The sequence below is a fragment of the Bubalus kerabau genome, chromosome 6 (assembly GCF_029407905.1).
Source record: "Bubalus kerabau isolate K-KA32 ecotype Philippines breed swamp buffalo chromosome 6, PCC_UOA_SB_1v2, whole genome shotgun sequence".
NCBI lineage: Eukaryota > Metazoa > Chordata > Mammalia > Artiodactyla > Bovidae > Bubalus > Bubalus kerabau.
The window spans coordinates 57,269,943-57,291,235 of record NC_073629.1 but is presented as its reverse complement, the minus strand read 5'-3'; the positions used below and the strand labels follow the sequence as shown (position 1 = coordinate 57,291,235).

Genomic DNA, 21,293 nt, shown 5'->3' with positions numbered 1-21,293 from the left:
ATGCAATGGAAGTGATACCAGCTGATCTTCAAGATTCGGTCGGAGAAAGCTGAAGCTTCTCTAAGGCCTTCTTCTGAAGCTGCTGACATTGCATGAGGAGGGCTCTTAGACAGAGCCCTACTTGCTGTTTGTTGGCAGGCTCTCCCTTTCTTATTCTTTGGCTCCTGGCATCCAAGCCACTCTTTTACCATTCCCCAGCTCCTATGTTTTTGCCTTCATCCCCTCCTCCTTTTCATCCCCCTGGATTTTCTTACTCTTGTGCAGTCCCCTGCCATGTGGGGAATAGGAAAGATGAAAGGAAAGGGCCTAATGTGAAGAGTGATTGCCCCAAGGAGGGGGGGAGGGTATGCTGAGAGCTTTACTACATGGTTACATTTCCTCTCCTGACAAGACTTGGAGCTAAGTGGGATTATTTTAATTTTTCAGATGAGGAGACTGAGGCTCAGAAGAGTGAATTAACTTGCTGAAGTTCACCTAGCAGGTAAGTGCTGGACCTGAGTATGTTCTTCAGTTCAGTTCAGTTCAGTTGCTCAGTTGTGTCCGACTCTTTGTGACCCCATGAATCGCAGCACACCAGGCCTCCCTGTCCATCACATTTACCCAAACTCATGTCCATCGAGTCAGTGATGCCATCCAGCCATCTCATCCTCTGTCGTCCCCTTCTCCTCCTGCCCCTAATCCCTCCCAGCATTAGGGTTTTTTCCAATGAGTCAACTCTTCGCATGAGGTGGCCAAAGTACTGGAGTTTCAGCTTCACCATCAGTCCTTCCAATGAACACCCAGGACTAATCTCCTTTAGGATGGACTGGTTGGATGTCCTTGCAGTCCAAGGGACTCCCAAGAGTCTTCTCCAACACCACAGTTCAAAAGCATCAATTCTTCGGTGCTCAGCTTTCTTCACAGTCCAACTCTCATATCCATACATGACTACTGGAAAAACCATAGACTTGACTAGACAGACCTTTGTTGGCAAAGTAATGTCTCTGCTTTTGAATATGCTATCTAGGTTGGTCATAACCTTCCTTCCAAGGAGTAAGCGTCTTTTAATCTCATGGCTACAATCACCATCTGCAATGATTTTGGAGCCCCCAAAAAGAAAGTCTGACACTGGTTTCCACTATTTCCCCATCTATTTGCCATGAAGTGATGGGACCAGATGCCGTGATCTTTGTTTTCTGAATGTTGAGCTTTAAGCCAACTTTTTCACTCTCCTCTTTCACTTTCATCAAGAAGCTTTTTAGTTCCTCTTCACTTTCTGCCATAAGGGTGGTGTCATCTGCATATCTGAGGTTATTGATATTTCTCCCGGCAATCTTGATTCCAGCTTGTGCTTCCTCCAGCCCAGCATTTCTCATGATGTACTCTGTATAGAAGTTAAATAAGCAGGGTGACTATCTATAGCCTTGACGTACTCCTTTTCCTATTTGGAACCAGTCTGTTGTCCCGTGTCCAGTTCTAACTGTTGCTTTCTGACTTGCATATAGGTTTCTCAAGAGGCCAGTCAGGTGGTCTGGTATTTCCATCTCTTTCAGAATTTTCCACAGTTTATTGTGATCCACACAGTCAAAGGCTTTGGCATAGTCAATAAAGCAGAAATAGATGTATGTTCTTAGAGCTGTCTAATTCAAGAAACTGTTCTATCTCCATTGGTGGTGTGACTTACGGGGGGAAACCTTAACAATTTATGGTCCACAATCATGTTTTAGTTAACTGCCTAGCCAACCATAGTGTGTTCTCTTCCACAGTCAGGCTTTGATGACTTCAACAAATCCTCTGGTGTCTTTGTAAAATCCAGAGTTAAATGAACAAACAACAGAGAACAGAATTCCCAGGTTTTGTTACCAACATAAATCTGAACCTCATGGTATCTTATCTTGGCAGTCAAGTTTCTGGTGATCACAACAAGCAAGTCTACAAGTGCTTTCTTTCTTTCCATCAGCAGAAGAAAATAATATCTATCATAAGCTTAAAATATAAGGTATCAAAATGGCAATGCCCAGTAGATAGATTTAGATGTCCAGTAAATAATTGTTGAAGAAATAAATGATTAGTATTAAAACTTTTACTTTTGTATTTTTTTAGGATATCCAATGTTTTAGTTTTAACAGTACATCCCACCCTATGTGTGTGTGTGCGTGTGTGTGTGTACATGCCAGGGGATGAGGATGTGAAGGTCAGGGGTAGCTGTGATGGTCCAGAATGGTGCAAAAGGTTGTACAACCCCATGTATGAAAATCATGGTATCATTCTAGACCTCAGTGTGCTCCTTTGCAAAGTGAAAATGAGGTCCCTTCAGTTCTGTAAATGACCATATTGGTTCTTAGCATTGAGACCCAGATGTGTTTTTATTAAATGCTCAGCCTGGGAAACTGACAGCAAGAATGCTGAGTTTAATCATACAGTAGGGATTTTTAAGCCAAACATTATTTATCCAGTACTAATCAAAAATACAATGAAAGGATTTAAAAAATAAAAAGAAAACTGAGAAACTGCCAGACTATAAAACAAGCACTTTTCCTCTTTAGCTCTCACAGACTCATTCTAACATCTGTGGGATTTACAGGTGTTAAAAATGCCCCTGAAAGGAGTCTTTTTATTTCCTGGGGTGATGGAGATATATTGATAATTACAGGGGGAAATTAGTTTTTTAAAAATAAAACAATTAAAAAAGCTTAGTGTTTAAGTGAAGAAGAATGTAATTTTCCTTTATTTTATCTACCATTAAATGGATGGCACAAGTTATTAGATGAGTTTAGTTTAATCAAGGTCGATTTTCAAATAGAATTCATATTTATGTGAATCGTCAGAGAAGAGGGTGGTAAACTTCTGGGCCAGTGCACACACACATATGTATACTCATACACACCCACACATACACACCTTAGGGGTTTGTTTCTTTAAAAATAAGGAAAACACAAATGGTGACAAGAAGTGACAGCGTGTGGGATCACAGGAATACAGGGAGTAAAGAGCAAGCCCTGCTTCCTGTTAAGAGGCTATCCCAGACTTAGCAGGAATATTATATAATATTTCCTCTTTTTTAAGTTGTAAGTGCATTTGTGAGCATCCATATGTGAGGTCTAGGGGCTTCCCTGGTGGCTCAGTGGTAAAGAATCCACTTGCCAGTGCAGGAGACACAGGTTCAATCCCTGATCTAGGAAGATCTCACATGCTGTGAAGCAACTAAGCCCCTTGGCCACAACTACCGAGCTTGGGCTCTGGAGGCCGGGAGCCGCAATTACTGAAGCCCGTGTGACTGAAAGCCCGTTCTCTACAAAAGGAGCCACGGCAGCGAGAAGCCTGTGCACTGCAACTAGAGAGTATCCCTTGCTTCCCACAGCTAGAGAATAGTCCTTGCCTCAACAAAGACTTATCACAGACAAAAAAAAAAAAAAAAAAAAAAAAAAAAATGACATCTGGACACATCTGATGATTTGAGTGCCATAGTCAAGAGATGTGCTGGAGGCCCTCACATGGCTCCTGATGGACCCCATCTCTCTCCAACCCTGTGCTCAATGATGTCACTGTGGTGGTTCGAAAGAGGCCACGGTGGGAGTATTGGCACCATGGAAGTCAGCTGGTGCTACAAATCAGACTCCCACTACCCACCCCCTCCATCTGGTTATAATTTAACTATAATGAGTGGTGTATATTTATCAACACACCATTCAGTTCAGTTCAGTTGCTCAGTCATGTCTGACTCTTTGCAACCCCATGAATCGCAGCACGCCAGGCCTCCCTGTCCATCACCAACTCCCAGAATTCACTCAGACTTATGTCCATCAAGTCAGTGATGCCATCCAGCCATCTCATCCTCTGTCGTCCTCGTCTCCTCCTGCCCCCAATCCCTCCCAGCATCAGAGTCTTTTCCAATGAGTCAACTCTTCGCATGAGGTGGCCAAAGTACTGGAGTTTCAGCTTTAGCATCAGTCCTTCCAAAGAAATCCCAGGGCTGATCTCCTTCAGAATGGACTGGTTGGATCTCCTTGCAGTCCAAGGGACTCTCAAGGGTCTTCTCCAACACCACAGTTCAAAGCATCAATTCTTCGGTGCTCAGCCTTCTTCACAGTCCAACTCTCACATCCATACATGACCACTGGAAAAACCATAGCCTTGACTAGATGGACCTTTGTTGGCAAAGTAATATGTCTGCTTTTGAATATGCTATCTAGGTTGGTCATAACTTTCCTTCCAAGGAGTAAGCGTCTTTTAATTTCATGGCTGCAGTCACCATCTGCAGTGATTTTGGAGCCCAAAAAAATAAAGTCTGACACTGTTTCCACTGTTTCCCCATCTATTTCCCATGAAGTGATGGGACCAGATGCCATGATCTTCGTTTTTTGAATGTTGAGCTTTAAGCAAACTTTTTCACTCTCCACTTTCACTTTCATCAAGAGGCTTTTTAGTTCCTCTTCACTTTGTGCCATAAGGGTGGCGTATCTGAGGTTATTGATATTTCTCCCGGCAATCTTGATTCCAGCTTGTGTTTCTTCCAGTCCAGCATTTCTCATGATGTATTCAACACACCATTGGTCATAGTTAAATAAAACGTACAACAAAATCAATGAGACATGAGACTTTTACTATTGTTTGCAATGATAATTAAACATAAATGATTCACATACATTCATATAGGTAACTCAGCCATATACTGAGCTCCACTTTGTGTCAAGCCTGTGCTTTCCAGATTGTTTTTAGCCCCTGGATGATGCCTGTAAGGCAGGTGTTACTATCTTCGTTTGATAGGTGAAGAAACAGAGACTCCCACAGTCGCCTTTGGTCACACAGCTAGTTAGCTGCTCAATCAGGATCGATCTCACACTCCCTGCCCACAGTGAGTGAGCTCATGTGTTGCTGAGATCAGCTCGTGAAGCTTCAGGGAACATATGATGCTGAGGGAAACGAGCACTTTGAAGCCTCTTGTAAGACTCCAGGGTCCAAAGTTCAGAGGCTGAGCGGTCAAATGCTTTATTTCTGCAGCAGGGCCTGCCTGTGGCTCAGGAGCAATGGATGAGAAGACTCTGGTGGTCCAAGAGGCCCAGATTCCCATGTACACTGGGGATGAGTCTTTATGGGTCTCCATAGAGCTGAGAAGTAGTCCTGGGGAAGCCTAGTTTCAGTTAGGGCTTTTCTTGCTGCCCTGGCCTTAATGTCCTTATCACCAAAGTTTTCCCATAGACCTCCAACCACTGATTTTTCTTCCCCTTGAACATTCCTCCCTTCTCTTCTTTATTTTGCATCAGTGCAGCTCAAGTCTTCATCTGCCTTTTCAGTCCCTGCCTGTCTTCCCTCCCTATGATTTAAGTTCGTCTTTGCTCCCAACAGCATCTCAGCAAAACACAACTTCTTTCCATTTTTGGAATAATCCCAGGGTTTCCAAGGGTAACAGGGCAGGTAAAATTTTATTATTTTAATAAACTGGCAATGCAATTTCTTTGTGAGGAAAAGTATCTTTGGCTCAAGAAGTGCCTTAATGGCTGCTCAGGAGGCGGTCTCTTTCCCCTGCAGGTGCCAAGGGAGGGGAAGCTGCTTGTGTGGTAAATGGAAAAGAGTTTGGAGCTGGGTGAATGGAATGTAGGAGCTGGGTGAGGATGAGCAGAAGTGGGAGGAGGGAGAGTGAGTGTTATAAACTTGTGAAAGGGTTGGGTGAAGAGTTTTTACATTTTGATTATGGAAAATGAAGAAGGCACTGGATTCCATGCCAGGGTTGATGTGTGTGGCATAGAGGCAGCTAGTTAAGAAGGTGGAGCCACAGAATTGTTGAGTTGGTTTGTGGACAGTTTTCTTCATACCTAAAAAGCTCTGAGTGGCATGTGGGTTACCCTCATTTCTAATAGCTCACGGCTTCTCCAGACCAACCCAGCCTGCACTGGTCTTGATGGACATCCAGCATTCTATTCTCCCATCTCATCATTTTTCTCCTTGAGTCATGTGCAGACTAGGGGATCTAGCTGGTAGTATGGGAGTGCTGAGTTACTAGGGGCAAGGAGATTAGGAAGAGAACCAAGAGGCAGAAGGGAGGCAGGGTCCAGAAAAGAGGGCAAGCATTAAAGAAAAAAGAAACTCTGTTTCATAAACCTCCCTCTACCAAATGGAGTAAAGCAAAACAAATGCATACCCCAAGCTAAAGCTTATACAAAAATAGAAATCTTATACCCCGCTTCTCACCAAAAGCCACATCACCACAGCAAGAAAATCCCACCTTCTAGATGGCGGTAAAGTGAGGTGGGAACAGGCAACAACAGTACATTCTTGGGGACCTGGTTGCCTGGGGTACAAACGGTGATGTAAGATGGCACACTGGGCCAACAGAAGGTGGCCGTGGCAAGAGCTCGTGCCTTTCTTGGTTATTCTCAGGTGCGTGCTAGTGAGAATCGCTTAAATTCTGTCCCTGAGTGTGAACCTGAAACCGGAAGGCCCTTTAAAATGGGCCTTTATGAGTGCTGTGGAGGGATGCTGAAGGCATGGGAATCCTGTCCATGGCTGCCGTCACAAAGAAAGAATGGGAGATCACCTTTCAAATCCTGGCAGATGGATTTTGAACTGGGTAGCTGATTTTAAAAATTGATGTTATGAGGGCTTGGGATATAAGCGGAACACCTCAAATTCTTGGTGAATAGAAGTACAATAATCCTTTTTTTTTTTTTTTGACTTGCCTTAGTCACTGAAGGTGATCTCCTAAATTCCAGAAAATTGTTACCAACTGTCAGAATGTGGGTACCATAGCCGTTAGTCAGAAAAATAACCTGAAACAGTAGGAAAACATTTCAACCTCCACCAAAGAGAAAAACAAAGACATTCAGCTAAATTACTCAGACTTTAAAAACACATCACCATTCCTCACTTGGTTTTAGGGTAATAATAGAAATTCTAGCAAAGGTCATTCTCAAGTACACAATTGTATAAACTTGTCTTGTGAATGGAAGGTTTGGAATTTAGGCAGCCAACCCTGGGGATTGTGTTTATGATCAAATTCAAGAGCGTGCTGTATGTCTGCTATGTTCCAAGGGCTTTGACCCTGCCTGGCATCTCTGTCTACTGGGTGTATATGTTTGTGTGTGCTGAGTTGTGTCTGGTTCTTTGTGACCCATGGACTGGTAGCCCACCAGGCTCCTCTGTCCATGGAATTTTCCAGGCAAGAATCCTGAAGAGGGTTGCCATTTCCAGGGGATCTTACTGATCCAGAGATCGAACCCACATCTCCTGCATTGGCAGACAGCTTCTTTCCACTGCGCCACCTGGGAAAATCTAAATCAATGAAAACAGAGCCGTGTCTTTACCATGTCTGTGAGCCAGAAAGAAGAATATGTCCACTGACTAATAATAAATTTTAGAGAAATTCAAAGATTTATTGGACTGCCATTAGATAGACATAAAATTGGGATTGTGATAGCCTTTACCTCATAGGGTCACTGGGAGAATCAAAATATGATTGTTTATAAAACTTTAGCCCAGAGCCTGGCACACCATATACACTCAGGAAATGGTACTAGAACTTTTGTTAATAAGTGATGGGAAATTTCCAAGGTGTTGGAAATTTACAAATGAATAGAACTTGGTCCTTCCTTTAGGAATTGCACAGAGGAGGCAGTAGAGGAAGACAGGTCAGCAGATAATTATGACATATAGCACATAGTAAATACTATGTATAAGAAATAAAAAGAGGATGTATTGGACACAACTTCAGGGGAAGCTTCAGTGCTTTGAAATGGAGAATCATTAAGGGCCAAAGACCATCTACTTGCCTTAAGCCTGTGAATGTGAAAGACCAGGTCCTAGGAAGGTCAGCTCTGTCACTCTGCTGTCCTAATGATGGATGGGGATTTGTGAGCAATTGAATTGAACCTCTGCCGTTACTATCGATTGTTGGCATAGATGTCTCAATCGGAGCTAGTGGGCCACAGTCTGGGTCGGTGGTCACACTGACACAGGTTTATGACCTGTCCTAAACTTCTCATGTGCCTTGCCCCATGTCCATCTGCCCAGAACCTAGGATCAAGCTGGCATTAAGAATTTGGGGAAATGAAGATTGAATTAAGTGACCTCAGATCTAAGCCAGCTGTCACTGGAAGCTCTTCTTTTTGAGGAGGGAATTTTTTTCTTTTCATTTCCAAAGCTTTGGGGGGCAGTTGAGTTAAGACATAGAGGTGGAAATGAGATGCATGGTGATTTAAATGGAAAACCCTACTGCCCCGCTCTTTGACCCTAAGCAAGTTGCTTACCCACTCTGAACCTCAGTTCCCTTGTCCACAAAATGGGGAAAATGAGGCTGACTTCATTAGGATTGGGGTGTTTTGTTCTTATTAACAGCTTTTATTGGGATATAATTTATGTACTATAAAATTTACCCTTTTAAAGTGATTTCAGTGTTTTTTAGTATATGTAACAGTATGCAATTATCAGCACTGTCTAGTTCTAGAATATTTTCATCACCCCCAAAAGACACCCATACATATTAGCAGTCACTTCCCACTTCTCCTTTTGTCTAGCTCCTGAAAACACCAATCTACTTTCTATCTCTCTGGGTTGGTCTATAAGCAGATTCCTTACCGTCTGACCTACGGGGAAGATCCATTCTAGACATTTCATATAAATGAAATCATACAACGTATGGTGTTTTGTCCCTGGCTTCTTTTACTTAATATAGCATGTTCAAGATTGATCTATTTTGTAGCATATATTGGTACTTTATTCTTTTTTTTAATTTCTGCATACTCTCCCATTGTATGAATATAGTATATTTCGTGTGCCTATTCATCTGATATGTTGGTAGACATTTGGATTGCTTCCATTTTTTGGCCATTATAAACAATACTATGGACTTTTGTGTATAGTCTTGTGTGGACATAGGTCTTAATTTCTCTTGGCTATATGTCTAGGAGTAGAATTGCTGGATCATACAAAACATCTACACTTAACTTTTTGAAGAATTGCCTAATTGTTTTTCAAAGCAGTTGTACTATTTTATAATTGCACCAGCAATAAATGAGGGCTCTAATTTCTTCACATCCTTAACAACACTTGTTATTATGCGCCCTTTTGATTTTAGCCTCTTGGGTGTGAAATGGTATCACATTATAATTTTGATTTGTGTTTCTCTAATGACTCATGATGTTGAGCATCTTTTCATGTGTTTATTGGTCATCTATATATATATTCCTTGGAGAAAATGCTTTGCTGAGATTTTTCTTTGGGTTCTTCTTTTATTGTTGCATTTTAAGAGTTCTTTATATGTTCTAAGTAAGAGTCCTTTCGGAGATATGATTTGCAAATATATTTTTCCTAGTCTGTGGGTTGTCTTTTCACTTCCTTGATGGTGTGATTTCAAGCACAAAGGCTTTTAGTTTTGGTGAAGTTTATTTTATCTATATTTTCTTTTGTAACTTGCATTTTTGATGTCATATTTAAGAAACCACTGCTTAACCCCAGGTCATGAAGATTTACTTCTATTTTTCTTCTAAGAGTGTTGTAGTTTAGCTTTATATTTAGGCATTTAATCTATTTTGATTTTTTTCTATAGGTGTGAGATAGGGGTCTACATTTATTCTTTTGCATATATAAATGGATATCCAGTTGTCCTAACATCATTTGTTGGAAACACCATTCTTTCCCTGTTTAACTATTGACACCCTCTTCAATAGGTTTTGAAGAATAATGACATAATCTAAGTAAAGTTTCTGGTATATGATAAGTTTCAATACATGGTAGCTATTATTATTTTTATTGCTTTTATCAGGCTATTGAGTAAGTTCCTAAGCCAAAATAAGATAGTTGAAAGTTCCTCTTTACTAGAAATTCCAGCAAATAGGATAAAAGAGAGCAAGTAACTGCAAGTAGCTTGAAATCTTCTATGTAAGATTTGCAAATAATATTTCTACTAATAGTAATAATCGTTGCAGTGACTCACATTTACTAGTACTTCCCATGCACCTGACACTTCATTTCAACTAAGTCAGTAAGTTCTCACAATACTATGAGATAGGTACCATTTTAATCTTTTATTCAGATAAGGAAACATGGCCTTAGAATGGTTAAGGTGCTTATTCAAGGTCACACAAGTAGTGAGCCCCCAAGTGGATATTTGAATTCAGTCTGTGATGGGAATTGGCCTTAGGAGATATGAGTGAGAGGCTTGTCAGAATAAGAAAAACATATTGGGTTGGGTAAAAAGTTTTTTGGGGTTTTTCTGTAGGATGTTATGGAAAAACTCGAATGAACTTTTTGGTCAACCCAATGGAATGGCATGTACATTGACTAGCATGGTAACATGGTAAGAAGGTGGTTAAAAGAGTTAAGAGTCTCTGAGTTCAAATCTCAGCTCAGCCACTTAAAAAGCTGCATGATCTCAGGAAGCTCAAATTCTTCAACATAAAATAGGGCTAATTATGCTTATCTCATAGTCTTATTGTGCAGAATAAATGAGTTAATACACATAAGGTATTTAGAAGAGTGCCCAACATATAGGAAGTGCTCAAAAATTGTCAGCTGTGATGCTGATAGAAAGCTGTAAACCGGATCCCAAGCTGTCTTTCCAGAATGACTCCTACTGTCAGGCCAGCTTCGTGAGTGCGCACCCTGTGTAGCCATATAAGACGCTGCTCAGAAGGACCCTGAAATTTGTTCAACGCTCTGTTGTCACCATCTTGAAATTTTTGATTATTTTTGAATTTGGGAAGGGCATGGGGGGAGGGTTGTCTCCCCTCTCCCCCTGAGTCCAGTGATGCCTGACAGTTCATGCAGGAGCATCTCTTTTACACACACACACACACACACACTTCAGAACCTCCTTGGCTGCTATGAACTCCAGTGGATCTCAAAATGGAAGATAGTGCTATTCAGGTTAATTACTGTGTCAGTGAGGCCAACACACACCCACTTGACATTCCTGATTTATTGCCTAAAAGTGACTGCAATGCATAGTGGGCCCCAAATCCTGCCTCTATTATTGGACTGAAAACCTCCATTGACTTAAGCTGGCAGCCTGCACCACTAATTGAGGACAGAGTTTGGCCCCACGGGTTTTATATAGAACATTTTTCTTCATTTCTTGTTTTCATGGGTGTGTATTGTGGGCTGGGGATTATTTTTATGTTTTTCCACTTCCTGATTAGTTTTAGGACTTGTTTATTTGGAGACTGTTTTAATAAATGTTCACAGCAGGGTGAGTTAGTAACAAGGTTGGTGTATTTAACCAGGAACCACCTTTTTTTTCAGTTTGGTGTTTGGTGTTTAACTTCAGGGCACAGTTGCTCCATTTCAGCACCAAATCTCTGCCAAAGCCCACCTATCCTTGCTCTGGATGCTGTGATGCTTTAACTTCAGGGCAGGGCTCAGCTCCCATGTGGAACTCCATGGTCATGCATCACCAGAGCACTTTTAAAGTGTTATTGAATTTTAATAACATTTGCCTCTCTGTTTCCTCTGCTGAACTGTGGGGCCCAGAGGGCAGGGACTTGCTCATCAGTGTCATTTCAGTGCCTAGCGTGACTCCTGTCACCAACACCTTCAATCAAGAAACATTTTCTGAACATCTATTATGTGCCTGATATAATAATAGGTGTGACAAGATTGTTGAAGTCCCTGCTTCAAGAGGGGCTTACATTCTATGAGTGAGACACAGAGATAGCTAAGCAAATAAATGCAGAGTAAGATTTTTTTAGATTTAAAGTTTTGGTTATTTTATTTTTTTAAATTTTTTTCCATTATGGCTAATCACAGGATATTGAATATAGTTCCCTGTGCTATACAGTAGGACCTTGTAGTTTATCCATTCTATATATAATAGCTTGCATCTGCTAGTCCCAAACTCCCAATCCGTTGCTTCCCCAAAGATATTAAAAATAAACTTGGAGGGTGCAGTAGAATGATTGAGTGTGTGTATGTGTGTGTGTGGTTGGTGATCAGGGAAGGGCTCTCAGTGGAGGTGGCTTCTCAGCTGGGACCTGAAGGCAAGAAGGAACCAGCTAGGGGTTCCCTGGTGACTCAATAGTGAAGAGTCTGCCTGCCAATGCAGGAGACAGGGGTTCAATCACTATCGAAGATCCCTATGTGGGAAGATCCCTATGGCGCAAAGCAACTAAGCCCGTGTGCCGCAACTATTAAGCTTGTGCTCTAGAGCCTGTGAGCCACAACCACTGAGCCTACCTGTGGTAACTACTGAAACCCGTGTGCCCAGAGCCAATGCTCCACAGCAAGGGAAGCCACCGCAATGAGAAGCTGGCGGACTGCAACTAGAGAGTAGCCCCTACCTGTTGCAACCAGAGAAAAACCCATGCAGCAGTGAAGACCCAGCACAGGAAAAAAAAAAAAAAAAAAAAAAAAATATATATATATATATATATATATAGAATGGGCTTCCCTTGTGGCTCAGTTGGTAGAGAATCCTCCTGCAATGCAAGAGACTGCCAGCAATGCAGGAGATGCAGGTTCAATCCCTGGGTCAGGAAGATCCCTTGGAGAAGGAAATGGCAACCCACTCCAGTATTCTTTCCTGGGAAATCCTATGGATGGAGGAAGCTGGTGGGCTACAGTCCATAGGGTCACAAGGAGTCGGACACAACTTAGTGGCTAAACCACATGTATAAAGAAGGAACCAGCCACAGTGTTGTGTGGCTGCCTGGATGGGAGTGGAGTTTGGGGGAGAATGGATACTTGTATATATATGTTTGAGTCCCTTCCCTGTTGACCTGAAACTATCACAGCATTGTTAATTAGCTATACTGCAATACAGGATAAAAAGTTAAAAAAAAAAAAAGGAAGGAACCAGCCATATGCAGATGATCATTGCAGGACGAGGCAGCGTCTGAGACAAAGGCCCCAAAGTAGAAGGCAGCTGAGTTTGAGGGGCAGAGGGGGGTGCGGGAGCACAGTGACCGTGAGGACCTTGGTAAGAAATGGCCTGACTAGGTAGGCTTGTCCCAGACAGTGTTACTCCGATAAGGATCTTATTCTAAGGCTGGTGGACATCTTAGGAAAGACACACCCAAATTACATTTTCAGGGAGCGCTCCCTGGGTGTTTTGTGTAGAAGGTGGCGGAAGGTGAGTGGAGGGGGCAGGTTTGGAAGCAGGAAGACCAGTTAGGGGGCTTTTGTGTTCATTGTTGAACTGACTGGGCTTTTTCCCCAGAAAGACGTTGGTACTGTCCTTGCTGAGGTTGGTAGCGAAACGTAGACGTGAGGACAGATTAGGGTTCACCCACCCTTCAATCGGAGAGCTCACATTGAGGTGGCGCTCCTGTTGCTTGGGTCCTCATGTCTCTCTTTCCAGTGGACTTCAGAATGCCCACATTGCGTCCCTGGGAGGATGCTGATGGGATGGGATTTTGTGGAACTAAGGAGTCTGGCTGGGAATGGAGAGGGGGAGTCACACCCCCAGGGGGTGACTTTGGAAGAAAATTGAAGAAAGGAAGGAATTTCCAAGCAGAACGACAGTGTGGTGAATGAAAGCTGGAGGCTGGTGGCGTGAAGGGACAGTGTGTTTAATAGAGGGTGCATTGCGGTGGGATCAGCAGTGTGGTGCTGGGACTGCGAGGGCCGCACAGTGGAACTTATTTAAAGAGGCTATTGTAAAAGTCTCCCAGCCAGTTAATTAGCAGTTTTTGTTATGTCAGGAACTCCTCAAGTGAAAGCAGAAAGAAACCATTCATGAGTAGGTTCCAGTTCTGTAGTTTAATGGGACAAGTTAAAAAAAAAATTAAAAACTGATCAAATGATTTAGTCCATGGCTGGATTGAACCTCTTCACAAGAAAAGCTGAAGTCACATACCACACTCCACCTTCTCCTAAAGAAGCCATTGAAATGGCCGCAGACTTCACTGGACCAACGATCCATTCTATCTGCATATAACTCAGGCACCCACAGAGAATTGACCAGGTGGAGGAAACAACCTATGAACATGACCCGGGTGAGCACGGCAACCCAGACAGGCTTTCTGAAGCCCATGGCCAAAGGTGAAAAACAAAGAACATAAATAACATGTGCACGGAACTGGAAGACTCCTGTGAGCAGGCTCCCTCTGCCTTGTGATCCAAGAGCAAGCTTGAGGAAAAAGAAATGAAAAAAAAAAAAACAAAACTTCTGTGTTCAACTAAAGACAACTGTGGAAGGGTTAGAAAGTGCAGACACAAGAGCATAAATGGAGGGGGGAGAATTTCTTTTGTTTTTATGTGATCGAAACCTCAGTTAACAAGTGTCATTGTGTACACTGGATACACCTGAGAGAAGACAAGCCTGACTCTGAGCATTTAAGACATTCTGGATGAGAAGACATTCATTTGTGTCTGCTGCTGCTGCTAAGTCGCTTCAGTCGTGTCCGACTCTGTGCGACCCCATAGACGGCAGCCCACCAGGCTCCCCTGTCCCTGGGATTCTCCAGGCAAGAACACTGGAGTGGGTTGCCATTTCCTTCTCCAATGCATTTGTGTCTAGAGTTTTGCAAAGCTCTTCTCCACCTGGGTTAGTTAATTCACGTCTGTCTGGGGGAGTCTGGAAGCCCCCGCGTGGATGGCTGGAGTGGTGGTTGGAGAGAGCATCACAAGTGGAGGTGGCCTGCAGATTTTATCAATACTTACGGCCAGCGTTGGAATCAAATAGATTTACGTTCTGATCCTGGTTCTGGCACCTATAGGAGTGTGCTGTTGGCCATTTACATTATCTTCTAATCTATCAAATACAGATAATACAAAGGCAATCTGGGTTGCCTGTGGCAGTCTTCATCTATTGAAAATCTTAGGGTTTTTTGCCTACCCCAGACATTGGCCTAATATTAACAATTGTGTTTCATGTAATAGAATACTTAGATGATTCCATTGACCATCCTAAAGTCCCCCTATTATCACATGCCTTGGTCAGTAACTTAGGTGAAGTAGGTTTTCCTTATTTATGGTTTAAACCCAGTTGATGCACAGGAAGGTTTCAAAACAGCTATAGTAACTAAAATATCATTTATAAGGCCTTGTTTTCCCTTAGTATATTTTATAGTTACTAACAATATATTTTCCAACAATCCTCTGAAGTTGGTTGTTTATACTTTCATTCTGATTTTCTCAAATAAGCAAGTAGTAGGCCCTTAGGAAAATACATTTGAGTATTTTGATGAATGGCTGAATCCTTTAGCCCATCTGTGGCCCAACCAGGACTGTGATGGGCTATCCAGCTTATAGGGTCATGGTCACACCTGCATCTGGTACATACCCTCAGGCCCTCTTCACTACATCCTCCTCAAAGGGGCAATATTCCAGTCCAAAAATGATCACGGTTTCACTGTGTCCAAAGCAAGAAGGCCCTCATCTAAATTAAGGTTATATAACAGTGACAGAGAGAACAAGGTGATGGATGAATGTAGTGAGGGGCGGGCTTCCCAGGCTTTGTCAGTTGTCTTGACAATTGTACACACTGATGTGTACATACTGGTTTGCATGATCTAAAACTAGGAAGTCAGTTTTGTATGGATATTTTCTCTTTTCACTTTACATTTCCAGGGTAGGATGTATCAGTGGGCTCAGCTTATATCATAGGAGACCAACTGTCAGACATAGTCTAGCAACTAGATGGATTTGCTCCTGAGCATCTTCAAAGAGAATAGAGTCCACACTTGATGCCTCGGTTTCTTTCCCTCCTCCTCACTCTTCATTCCCCAGCTGCTACTAAGTTCACCAGCAACTCCTTACCGCCCAGTCTTATGGACCATGTTTGGTTCTTACCTTATCTGACCTTTCTGAGGAGTGTTAGTCTGCCAGCGAACTTTCTCTTCAGTCTCTCTGTTGGTTTCTCTTGATTGCCCTCCTTCTTGGCCTCCCCTCAGCCCCTCAGTGTTGAACTCCTCAAGTCTCTGAGCTCAGCCCTGTTCTCTTCTCCTTCTGCAATCTCTAGGATACTCAGTATTAACATGACTTCAAGCTCCCAAGAATCATGAATCTGTACTTCTAGCATGGCTCGCCCAGATGTGTTTTATCCAACTATCAGATCCCACCTTAGCCACTTACCCCCGTGTCTTCTCATTGCCAACAATGACAGTTCTTCTGTAATCTCAAATTAATGTACTTACCCTGGGCCCCCTTGGCTTCCCAGATGGTGCATGGTAAAGAATCTGTCTGTCAGTGCAGGAGACACAAGAGAGGCCAGTTCACTCCCTGGGTCAGGAAGATCCCCTGGAGTAGTAAATGGCAACCCACTCCAGTATTCTTGCCTGAAGAATCCCATGGACAGAGGAGCTTGACGGGCTACAGTCCATGGAGGTCACAAAGACTCAGATGTGAGTGAACACAGCACAATTTACAGTAACCTGGGCCCCCACCTCCAATCTTTCCAGCTCATTATTTATGGTACCCCAGCCTGAGCAATCTCTTACCACCAGGACCATAATCTATCAATTCTTCCATGTTTGCACTCATCTCCTTGCTGGCTTAGACTCCATACTCAATCATGATAATTATATTACCCTGTATACTATTGATGCCCTTGCCCTTCTCTCATTTGCTCAGACTTCTTTTGTGAAACCACAATGTTGGTTAAATCCAGCTCTCTTCCTCCTCCGCTTGTGCAGCTGAATCTGACTAGAGAAAAACCCACAGCCACGCAAACTGGTCGCACTTTAAATTCATGACCGTGAACCTTTAGTGGGTTCTTAATGCTGCCAGGCCATCACTCTGTTAGTTCCTGGTCCTTTTATTCCCTCAGTTAACTGATTTCCTCCCCCCGTACTCACTGTCAGCTAATGACCTTGCCTCCCACTCTACTGAGAAAATTGATGTCATCAGAGGAGAAAGTCCACAGACTCCCACCCCACATCCACACACCTATGACCGTCTGTACCCACAGACTTGGCCTTGAAGGTTTCTGTCTTTTGTGAAGCCTTCCTAGGAAGGCTTCCCTGGGCTCCCAGAACACCTTGTGTATAACTCTTTGCAGGGAAGAGACTGTCTTCATCTTTGTTGTGGACCTAGTGCCTCCGCAGTGCTTGGCACTGTGTGGTGAGTAATGCTTAGTTCTCTAGTAGAGCTGACTAGTGACAGACATGGTGGCTGCTCTCCAGCAAATATCCCTTGCACAGCTCATGTTCATGCTTCTCAGACCTTGTCGGGCTCCTGACTTCTGCAACTTTTCTCTCCTCCAACAGAGGCCCTTTCAAGTTCTGTAGACTTATTCTTGCACTCCCACCACCAAGCTCCTAAAATCATGTTGACCATGGTAGAAGGAATGAAAAGAGCTCCTTTCTATCATCTTTGAGTCAAAATAACACCACCTGTATCCCTTGGGTCCAAGTTCTGAAGACTGCTCTTTTACCTTTTTTCAAAGATCTAGTCCCCACCCTTAGTCCTCTTTTAGCTCCTCAGAAATAACTATTGAATGAATAAAGGAAATGCATTTCTGCTAACATTCTCATGGCTGGACACATATCACCACATCTGACTATAAGACAGATTGCAACATGTAGTTTAACTATGTGTCCAGGAATAAGAGGAGAGCAGGGGTAGTGAGATATACCAGAGTCCTTTCTATATCCTCTCTGGGTAACTATTAATGTTTTTCCAATGAGCAGTAATTTGTTAATAGCTAAGGTATGGCTTTAATTCCCTGTCTGACTTACTCTCCTGGTAAACTGAGATGGAGCTCATGGAATCACAAGGACTAGTTTGGACCTATGAAATTAGATCAAGCCATTTCCCCCTATACCCATGGATCCATAGAGTCCTTTAGATACCATGATGTTAATGACTAAAGAAGACATAAAGCATAAGACCTCTTTACTGTACCTGCTATTTCTTCCAAGGACAGGGCCTCCTTTCGAAAAGAAAAAGACCAAAGCCCATCTGACTGCATCAGTCAAAAAACTAAAAAGAACAAGAAGAAAAGAAACTGTATTAATCAGGAATATTTCAGTTGCAGATAACAGAAGCCTAACTTACACCTTTTTTAAGAAAAGGGATATTAATCCGCTTAAGTACCTAGGAAGTCCATGAACAACAGCTAGCTTCATGAATAGTTGGATCCAGCACTTCAAACAATGTTTATCATATCTCTGTCTTCTTTACATGTCTCTGGTTGGCTTAATTCTCAGGTAGTCTCCCTCCATGAATAGGCAAGATAGTCACAAATAATTATATTTTTCAAGAACTGTGATAAAGTACCAGGAAAGACTTATTGGTCTGACTGAGTTCATATGCTCACCTCTGAAGCTATCACTGTGACAAGTGAACCAGTTGGAAGATTCTATCAGCTAGGATAAGGTTTCCATGAAGGCCCTGCTGTATGTTGTGGGAAGGCAATTTGCAATTAGTGGGCATACTGGCCCTACCTGAGATTCAAGGATTGGGCCAATATTATTATAAAATAGGTGAGGAATAAAAGGAAGAAAAAAAAATTGAACACCCATAACAGAAGTGATCTAAAAAAGCTATGAGACTATTGTGGAATAGAGAGCTTTGGCCATTTTCACTCCTTAAATATGCTCAATAGATGGCCATTCGGTCCCTTACTTGAAGCTTCTCAACTGCCTAGCCTCCCCATTTCCTAGACTTCCAATCATTGAACCTAGGCACCATGTGTTCAATAGCCTGATAACACTAACTGTTTGTTTGGTGGGTGACTTTTAAATCACACATCCTTGTTTTCCCCTATCCACATCCCACTGCTGATTCCTGGGTCAGGCTGAAATTGTCTTGAATGGGACAAGGTTCAGTTCAGTTCAGTTGCTCAGTCATGTCTGACTCTTTGCAACCCCATGAATCGCATCACGCCAGGCCTCCCTGTCCATCACCAACTCCCAGAGTTCACTCAGACTTACGACCATCGAGTCAGTGATGCATCCAGCCGTCTCATCCTCTGTCGTCCCCTTCTCTTCCTGCCCCCGATGCCTCCCAGCATCAGAGTCTCTTCCAATGAGTCAACTCTTCGCATGAGGTGGCCAAAGTACTGGAGTTTCAGCTTTAGCATCATTCCTTCCAAAGAAATCCCAGGGCTGATCTCCTTCAGAATGGACTGGTTGGATCTCCTTGCAGTCCAAGGGACTTTCAAGAGTCTTCTCCAACACCACAATTCAAAAGCATCAATTCTTCGGTGCTTAGCTTTCTTCACAGTCCAACTCTCACATCCATACATGACCACTGGAAAAGCCATAGCCTTGACTAGATGGACCTTTGTTGGCAAAGTAATGTCTCTGCTTTTGAATATGCTATCGAGGTTGGTCATAACTTTCCTTCCAAGGAGTAAGCATCTTTTAATTTCATGGCTGAAGTCACCATCTGCAGTGATTTTGGAGCCCCCAAAAATAAAGTCTGACACTGGTTTCCACTGTTTTCCCATCTATTTCCCATGAAGTGATGGGACTGGATGCCATGATCTTCGTTTTCTGAATGTTGAGCTTTAAGCCAACTTTTTCACTCTCCTCTTTCACTTTCATCAAGAGGCTTTTTAGTTCCTCTTCACTTTCTGTCATAAGGTTGGTGTCATCTGCATATCTGAGGTTATTGATATTTCTCCCGGCAGTCTTGATTCTAGCTTGTGTTTCTTCCAGCCCAGCGTTTCTCATGATGTACTCTGCATATTTAGCACCTCTGTTTTTGGTGTAATGCTTGGACTAATTTTTGGATATGTTAGTACATTAAAATAGTATTTCAATTGGTAAGATGATGCATGAGGAATACTGTTTCTTTTTTGTTCTCTTAAACATTCTTTTTTCTTAAAGTAAACTTTCAGTTTAAAAATATTGATATTTTCAGATTCTTTTCTAATAATTAATATGTATTCATTAAGAAAAATCTAGAAAATATAAAAGAGTATGAAAAAGAAAAAATCTACATTTCCTATTTCCTTATCCTAGTGATAATAAATGTTGAGTTGGATGTGACTGAGCATATAGTGAGAATAAATGTTAAAATGATTACATATTTCTTTCTGGATTTTTAAATAGGCGCAAGTATGTATATGCTGCTGCTGCTGCTGCTAAGTCACTTCAGTCGTGTCCCACTCTGTGCGACCCCATAGATGGCAGCCCACCAGGCTCCCCCGTCCCTGGGATTCTCCAGGCAAGAACACTGGAGTGGGTTGCCATTGCCTTCTCCAATGCATGAAAGTGAAAAGTGAAAGTGAAGTCGCTCAGTCGTGTCCAACTCTTAGCGACCCCATGGACTGCAGCCTACCAGGCTCCTCCATCCATGGGATTTTCCAGGCAAGAGTACTGGAGTGGGTTGCCATTGCCTTCTCCAATATTCTCTCTATATATATTGTTTAAATCTATTCATCTGCTTAATATAACAGGTAATATTTCTGTATCATTAAATATTCTTCTAAAAGATGATTTTAGTGACTTTAGAGTTCATACCTTATATGGGGCTTCCCTGATGGCTAAGCAGGTAAAGAATCTGCCTTCAATGCAGAAGACAGAGGAAATGTAAGTTTGATCCCTGGGTTGGGAAGATTCCCTGGAGGAATAAACAGCAACCCAGTCCAGTATTCTTGCCTAAAAAATATATGGATGCTACTAAATGTATTTAATTAATTCTCTATTTTGGATGTTTAGGTTGCTTACAATGTTGTCTAGTAAATAACACTATGCATCTTTGATTTTTCAAATCTTTGGGTGTGTTTTTAGATAAGCCCTGGACATTGACTCCCTAATTGTTTTAGGATTTTTATACATATTTAAGCTAGTAGCAGAAAAGTTATATTGCTTTGCACTCCTACCGAGTATGTATCAGTTCAGTTCACTTGCTCAGTCGTGTCCGACTCTGCGATCCCATGAATCTCAGGACTCCAGGCTTCCCTGTCCATCACCAACTCCCAGAGTTCACTCAGACTCACATCCATCGAGTCAGTGATGCCATCCAGCCGTCTCATCCTCTGTCGTCCCCTTCTCCTCCTGCCCCCAATCCCTCCCAGCATCAGAGTCTTTTCCAATGAGTCAACTCTTCGAGTGAGGTGGCCAAAGTACTGGAGTTTCAGCCTTGGCATCATTCTTCCCAAAGAAATCCCAGGGCTGATCTCCTTCAGAATGGACTGGTTGGATCTCCTTGCAGTCCAAGGGACTCTCAAGAGTCTTCTCCAACACCACAATTCAAAAGCATCAATTCTTCGGCGTTTAGCTTTCTTCACAGTCCAACTCTCACATCCATACATGACCACTGTGAAAACCATAGCCTTGACTAGACGAAACTTTGTTGGCAAAGTAATGTCTCTGCTTTTGAATATGCTATCGAGGTTGGTCATAACTTTCCTTCCAAGGAGTAAGCGTCTTTTAATTTCATGGCTGCAGTCACCATCTGCAGTGATTTTGGAGCCTAGAAAAATAAAGTCT

At 42.5% G+C, this 21,293-nt stretch overlaps 1 long non-coding RNA gene across 1 annotated transcript in view; it reads left to right on the top strand.

The window, feature by feature from the left end:
• Positions 1-461: 461 nt before the first annotated feature.
• Positions 462-21,293, top strand: part of LOC129655180 (uncharacterized) — a 60,533-nt gene continuing 39,701 nt past the window's right edge. Inside the window, exon 1 of the long non-coding RNA XR_008715804.1 lies at positions 462-481. This is a non-coding gene — a long non-coding RNA (uncharacterized LOC129655180). The remainder of the gene's footprint in view (positions 482-21,293) is intronic.